Source organism: Oryctolagus cuniculus, chromosome 1, assembly GCF_051225735.1.
Source record: "Oryctolagus cuniculus isolate XC-2025 breed Fujian yellow rabbit chromosome 1, ASM5122573v1, whole genome shotgun sequence".
Classification (NCBI taxonomy): Eukaryota; Metazoa; Chordata; class Mammalia; order Lagomorpha; family Leporidae; genus Oryctolagus; species Oryctolagus cuniculus.
Genome location: NC_142867.1, coordinates 116,711,040 through 116,718,834, shown reverse-complemented (window position 1 = coordinate 116,718,834; position 7,795 = coordinate 116,711,040). Strand labels below are relative to the sequence as shown.

At 39.4% G+C, this 7,795-nt stretch overlaps 1 pseudogene; it reads right to left on the bottom strand.

Moving 5' to 3' along the window:
• Window positions 1–6,419: 6,419 nt before the first annotated feature.
• On the bottom strand, window positions 6,420–7,364 carry LOC100354402 (olfactory receptor 8G3-like; annotated as a pseudogene).
• Between the last annotated feature and the right edge of the window lie 431 nt (window positions 7,365–7,795).

Sequence of the window (7,795 nt, the reverse complement as noted above, 5' to 3'; positions counted from 1 at the left end):
TTCTTAGGATAAAGTACACAAATACACACTCTTGTCCATCTTTTAGTCCCCATAAACCTCTTGTGCCACAGGAACATTTTGCTTCTTTTAGCTCCTGGACTATGTCACAGTCACTCAGTGTCTACCTTTATGTTAGTGAGTCTTTCTGCATGTGATAATCTTCCAAGCACTACTCTCTGTTGTCTAGCAAAATTTACTTCCTTTCCAATCTCATTCTAAACTGAAGTTGCCATGGAAACATTCTTCAGTCCTTTGCAATTGCCTATACCTTCTGACTGCATGCTCAGAAAACTATAAATTTCAAACAGCACATGTTTAACTGAGCTGCACTGGAAGCCGGGTGGTCCAGACCCAGTCTCCTCTGCATCCCCAGTGACACTACCACAGTGGCGGGAGGCTTACAAAATATTGTATGTGTAACTGAGTAGATGAGGTTACTGAAGAGCATTTTTCTGAATTTTCACAAAGATTACTGCTAGACCTAATAGTTTCAAATTACAAATGTCGGATAACCACACTCACCTCTCTTAAGCCTGAAACCTCACAGTAAAATTTTATTTGCCACGTGCTGTCTTTGACTTGGAGGAGAATGTTTCCAAGTGTCTTGGGAGCGGCAGGTACCCAGTGCTCTGCGAGCTTAGTGCTGAGAGGACAGGGCCCAGACCTTGGTCGCAGAGTCACCTTTGGGGCTGGGCAGCATCCCAGGTCAGCATCTCCAGTTCTTCAGTTCGTGTTTCCCCAGGTTCAGGAAAGCAAACTTCCCCTCCTTTCACAGTTACCTGAGTGACTCTGCGTGCCTTGCTGTGAAAGTTTGCCCTGGGTTTAGATCTGCCATGTACTAAATACCGTAGAGACAAATACTCTCCAAGGATTCCCATTTCTCAGAGATCACACCCTTGGAAAGAGAAGCAATTACAGTTCACATTACCCCGGTTGTGGAATTTTCCTTCAAGTGGCATTCCCTGTCAATTCTAAATCTGTCAATTTGTGGTAAACATTTACACACAGAAATCATCTGTAATAACATATGTATTCGGATTTAACAGGATTGAATAGGATTTGATATTCTGAATTTTCTGCATGCTTCTAGCCAATGTAACTAGTCCACATACCACTTGTGATTACCAGGTTTTAATGGAGTAAGTCGCATTCTGACAAGTTATATCATACTGTTAATAGGAAATAGAGAACATGAGGATTTTTGAGAATTTAAAATAAACCAGAGTGGGTACCACTTTTGAATCCAGTGTCTTGCTAATTTACACCCTGAGAGTCACTAAGTAATGGCTCATGTACTTGGGTCTGTGCCATACAGGAGAAACCTGCATTGAGTAACAGGCTCCTGGCTTTGCTCTGGCCCAGGCCTGGCTGTTGCAGGTACATGGGGAGCCACCAGTAGACAGAAGATCTGTCTCTGTGTGTCATTCCCCCTGTCTCTCTCCACATTCCCCATTCCTGTTGCATCTGCCTCTCAAATAAAATAAATGCATAAAATAAACAAACAGTACAATATACCATTAATTTCCTTTTACAAAAAGATATTTTATGTGTAAAAAGGGAACTTATATTCTTGGCTCAATAAGCAACGGTGTTAATCGCATTTTAGGAATCACGATATAAGAATTTGGAGAACTGATATTTAACTTTTGGGGCTCTTTTTTATTGATCTAAATTCTGTTTCCTTATTTTTATAATTGGAGGAAGTATTTAATTATTTTAAAGTTAACATGTCCAACTTTTCTTCTTATTTCTTAAGCTTTGTTTATATTTTTCATCCCCCAAATGGAAAGGTGGTAGACTGATTGAATTGAGATCATCCATGTGAGCAATCATGTAATAGGAACTTTGAAAACAGTAACATGAATATATTACCTCAAGTAATATTTAAGGAGAATGAAGGTTGGTCTTGCTGTACCACATGTAATTAAATCCGAATCTCTAGCTCTAGAAGATACCAATATTTATTGAATACAAAGTAAAAATTCTCATATTCACCTAAAATCTTATTTTAAAATACTTTCACTAATATGAAAGGAACAGATTTCAAATATTTCAAAGATAAAATTTTAACAACATGAAAATACTTCCGTCCCTCCCTCATCCCTTCCTTTGTTTTATTTTTTCTTTCAATTTTTCACAGGCTTTACACTCCCCTAACTATAATATTATTCAAGTGAAATGTAGAAAGACCACCGTTCCACAGTGCTATAATAAATGTTATCATTTATAGCCCTTGGCTATATTACTGTGGTATGGTGGTCTTTCTACTTTTCACTTGAATAACATTACATTTAGTGGAGTGTAAATTCTGTGATTACAAAGTAGAATTGTAGTATACAACACTGTGGCTTGTATACTTTGCGACAGTTTTGAAGAGGGAAGGAAACAAGAACACTCTTCCCAGGATCCAGTATAAAAAGCTTCCCAGTCTTGTGTACCTTCATCCAAGGTGGAACGATTCACTTCTACAGTTGGATGTGTCACTTTCACAGTTCCTTTCACAAAATAAATTTTGCATGAACTTTCATGTGTTTGTGCTTGCCAAAAAAAGGGGGGGGGGGGCTGATGCAAAGTGAATTATACTGGCAAAAATCCATGGGTTAAAATCAAAAGGAATGAAATAAATGTTTACCAATTTGATGCTTTCTAATTTTACAACAGCTTCGGATATTGTCATCTGATTTGTTTCTTGTGGCTATCCATGAGGAACACAACTCAGTCTTCTATGTTGGCTCTTCTTAGAGCCATTCTTTGTTCAATGTAACAAGACATATGAGATAATTTCATCTGACACAATCATTTGTTTTCCCAATATTTCATTTCATTATCATATGAAATTTTGTCATCTTTAGCAAGCTGAATACATACTTGTTTTTGAGAACTACACTTATCTTTGCAGTTATCATGTGCAGCCTTCAGATTTACCTATGATAAGCCGTCCCTTGCAGAAACAAAGATGTTGTAAGCTGAGGGAAATTTTTTTGCTTTTCCAAGCATAGTTAACCCTTAGTATTTTTTTTTCTTTCTTTTTTTTTTTGACAGGCAGAGTGGACAGTGAGAGAGAGAGACAGAGAGAAAGGTCTTCCTTTGCCCTTGGTTCACCCTCCAATGGCCGCCGCAGCCGGCGCGCTGCAGCCGGCACACCATGCTTATCCGATGGCAGGAGCCAGGTACTTATCCTGGTCTCCCATGGGGTACAGGGCCCAAGCACGTGGGCCATCTTCCACTGCACTCCCGGGCCACAGCAGAGAGCTGGCCTGGAAGAGGGGCAACCGGCACAGAATCCGGCGCCCTGACCGGGACTAGAACCTGGTGTGCCGGCGCCGCAAGGCAGAGGATTAGCCTAGTGAGCCATGGCGCCGGCCAACCCTAAGTATTTTAAATGTTTTATTTGTTAAATAGTTTTGCAATATTTCTTTTTGCAAACATATCATCTGTGCTTGAGTTCTGTTCATCTCTTCTTTTATGCCCCCTGGTCTGCCCTGAAAGAATCTTTATATAATTTTTCTCTGAATCAAGAAGATCCCTGCACAGCTGAGAATTTTTGGTTTTGTATTATTTTTAATTAATTCTAAATTACTAAATTAATTCTAATTTTTTCTTTATTTGAAAGGCAGAGTTACAGAGAGAAGGAGAGTCAGAGAGAGAGAGAGAGAGGTCTTCCATCCTCTGGTTCACTCCCTAACTGGCCACAACACCCAGAGCTGGGACAATGGGAAGCCAGGGCCCAGCAGCTTCTTTTTTACCTCCCATGTGGTTGCAGGGGCCCAAGCACTTGAGTCATCTTCCACTGTTTCTCAGGCCACAGCCAGATAGCTGGATGGGAAGAGGAACAGCCAGAACCCGAACCAGCGCCAGAGCCAGGGATGCTGGCTCTGCAGGGGGACGCTTAACCTACTACCACACAGCCCTGGTCCTCTTGAAATTTTTGCATCTGGGTTCTGAGCTTTAAATATGGGAGCTGTTATAAAGCCAGCAGTTTCTTTAGATAATGGCCCAAAGAGAATGAACACCATTTCAGAATCTACACAAAACTGAAGGGTGAGTAGAGTCAGTTTCCACAGTCAGCTCACAGATCCGCTCCAGAATTGGTGAGGGACCTCAGTGCCACCCACAGGCTCAGGAGAAGCTGGTCTCACTGGTGGACTAGGCAATGGCTGCATCCCAAACTGAAGTGGCCTCCCAGCACAAGAACAAACCCAACACAACTGGAACCCACGTGCTGCCATACAGCATCTGTTACAATGCTTGTCACTCTTGAAGCACTGTAGAAATTATGCATTTCTAAAAAACTCGCAGGAATTTTTCTCCAGGATAAATTATAGTAAAATTTCCACAAAACACAAATATGATGGCATTTGTGATTCTGATTAGATTAAATTTATTGAGAATTGGTTTTTGGGCTTGAGTTAAGCTGCAATACATGGAAATATGGGGACATCATTCAAAAGCTTAATTATATTTTTGCATGTGGAATGAGAGTGAATTTGAATGTTTGGGGATCAGGGTTGGACAATGGCAAACCCCCTCTAAAACGTGGCTAAGTGAAGAACCAGTGAATTTGTTAGATAATGATAAGAGGGAATTTAGGATTTGATTAATTTAAGGATCTATACTATAATACCATACTTAACTCCACAGAAATACAAAAGATTGTTAGAGATTATCATGAATAATAGTGTGTCAATACATTTGATAACCTAAAAGAAATGGAAAACTTTCAGGATATATACACCTTGCCAAGATTAGATCAGAAATAAATAGAATTTATAAACAGACTGAACCAAGTAGCAAGATCGAATCAGTAGTAAAACTCTCCCCTCAGGGACGATCATTTGGCGCAGTGGCTAAGATGCCCTGTGAGATGTTGGCAGTTCGTGTGGGAATGCTGGTGCTGGAGTCCTGACTCGACGGCCTCAGAAGCAGCAGAAGACAAATCGAGCACTCGGGGGTCTGCCACCCGCACAGGACACCCAGGTTGATTTCTAGGCTCCTAACCTCGATCTGACTCAACCCCAGCTATTTGGGTCATTTGGGAAATGAATCGGGAGATGAAACACCTCTCTCTGTCTCTGGCTCTCTGTTTCTCTCTCTTTCAAATTAAAAGAAAAATCCTCCTAGAAAAGAAAAATGCAGAAGATGGTTTCACTGCTGCATTTTACCAAACATTTAAAGGATAGCTGATAACAATTTTCAATTAATTCATAAAATGGAAGAGGAGTGAATTCTTCCAAACTCATTCTAAAAGGCCATTATTAGCCCAATACCAAAACCAGATAAGGCCAATATTGTTGAACATATATGCAGAAATCTTCAGTAAATATTAGCAACCCAAAACAGCATTATAATAAAATAATTCCTGACCATGATGTGGTAGGATTTATAAAATCAACAAAATAAATGTCAAAGAATATATGGCTATCTCACAGATAAAAAGAAAACATTTAGTAAAATTCAACATCACACCACAATTGAAAGCTTTGAACAAATTATGTGGACAAGAAATGCACTTCAGTATAATAAAGACTATATGTAATAGGATGACACCTAACATCATACTGAATGGGGAAAAGCTGAAGGCTGTCTCTGCAATACCTAGGAAAAGGTCTGGTCCACTTTTATGTAATGTAGTTCTGAAAGCCCTATTGTGAGTAATTAGGCAAGAGAAAGAAATCAATGGCATCTGAATTAGAAAATAGGAAGTCAGATTGTTACTCCTTTTGACATGATCTTGTATAATGTAAATCCCAAAGAGTCCACCAAAAATACCAGAACTAATAAACTCAGCAAAGTTGTAGGAAAATGTCTTATTCTTTGCCCTTTCTTTACAGTAGTTATATGATAAAACAACATAAGCCACAAGGAAATTATGTGACTTAGCAATATTTGTGCATCATTTAAACCATTGATTCATAAACCATCAAGTTTTGACTTATATGATGATAAGCCAATCCCATATGAGATGCTTTTATACAAACTGTTGCTCTCTTCTACTGTGATTTGAGTCCATAAAATGAAATCATTCAAATAAGATTCAGTTTATTTCATCCTTAAAGGGGAATAATAGTAGTCCTTGCCCAGAGGGAATAAGATAAACATCAAATAAAGTGGCCCATTTAAAGTTCTGGGCACAGTGCTTGATATTCCATAAAATCTCAGTAACATACATATGTTGCTACTTCATTAAAAAATAAAACAAGAATTCCTTTAAGCCTCAAGTATATTTCTAATTCTGTGTATTTCTTCATATATAGTTAGTGAAACATGGATTCAAATGAGGTAGGATGGACAAAAATTTAGAGATGTTACATAGGAATCCATCATTGATATTCAAAAATTTCATAAGTAAACCTAATAAATTACATAACCAGGAAAACCAAAGATCTGTTTCTAATAAGACAACATGACAGTGATTTTATTCATGGACGTGGTTTCCTGACCAAAATTTTCTTCAATGCCAATTTGACATCTTTATTCCACAAGCTGTAGATAAAGGGGTACAGCATGGGCACAATAATGGCATAAAATACAGAAGATACTTTTCCTTGTTCCATTGAGCTGACAGATGGTGGTTGTAGGTACATAAATGCTGTAGAACCAAAGAAGACACCAACAGCTGAAATATGGGAGCTGCAAGTGCTGAAGGCTTTAGACCGGCCTTTGGCTGAATGAATGGCAAGGATACTGACGATGATGAAGGTGTAAGAGCTGAGGGTGGCCACTGTTGGGACAAGGATATTAAACGCACTGAAGCACAGAACTACTACTTCATTGATGGAAGTACTGGAGCACGAGAGCTCCAGTAGTGGAAAAAGATCACAGAAGTAATGATTGATTATGTCAGCCTTACAGAAAACCACTTTTAGCATGCAGACTGTATGAACTGTGGCGCCAACCAAGCCTATGGCATACACCCCAACTACTAACCAACTACAGAGCTTATAAGACATGGTAACATTGTAAAGCAATGGGTTACATATGGCAACATAGCGATCATAGGACATTGCAGCCAACATGTGACATTCTGATATAACAAAAACCAGGAAAACATAGAGCTCGATCATGCATTCGGGGTAGGAGATGATGTTCGTCTCTGTCACGAAGTTCACCAACATTTTGGGGGTAATGACAGTGGATTAGCAGAGATCAATGAAGGACAGACTGCTGAGGAAATAGCACATGGGGGTGTGCAGGTGAGAACTGAGCCCAATCAGTGTGATCATGCCCAGATTCCCCACCACAGTGACCACATAGATTCCCACGAACAGGAGGAAGAGGGGCGGCTGAAGCTCTGGGTTCTCTGTTAGTCCAGCCAAGATAAAGACCGTGAGTGCAGAATGATTTCCTCCTGCCATTTTCCTCATGGAACTGCTTTAAAAAAAGAGAAGAAAATTTGGGATATAAATGCATTATACCATCAAACAATGAAGTGTGATTGAATTCAAGTCTTTACCACCAGATGTTCCCAGTTCTTTGCCTTTTCCTCAATTATGTTAGCAGTTAAAACCCTGGGAACCCAGAAATAAGTGATATGTAAATCAATATCAGATAGCCCTATCACTATTTTTGTTCTATCCTGCAATAATGGATAATAGTGGTGGTGTCCAGTCACTGAACACTCACAGAGCTCTTCTGATAAAATTTGTTGAGTGTTCTAAGAACTGCCATGCTTTATTTTAATCCTCCCAACTCCTCTGGAGAGCGCATGCTAGCACGCTTATTTTAATACCTTATGTTACAAAGCTAAAGATAGAGTGATTGGATATTTACCCATTGTTGTGTGTATAATAAGTAA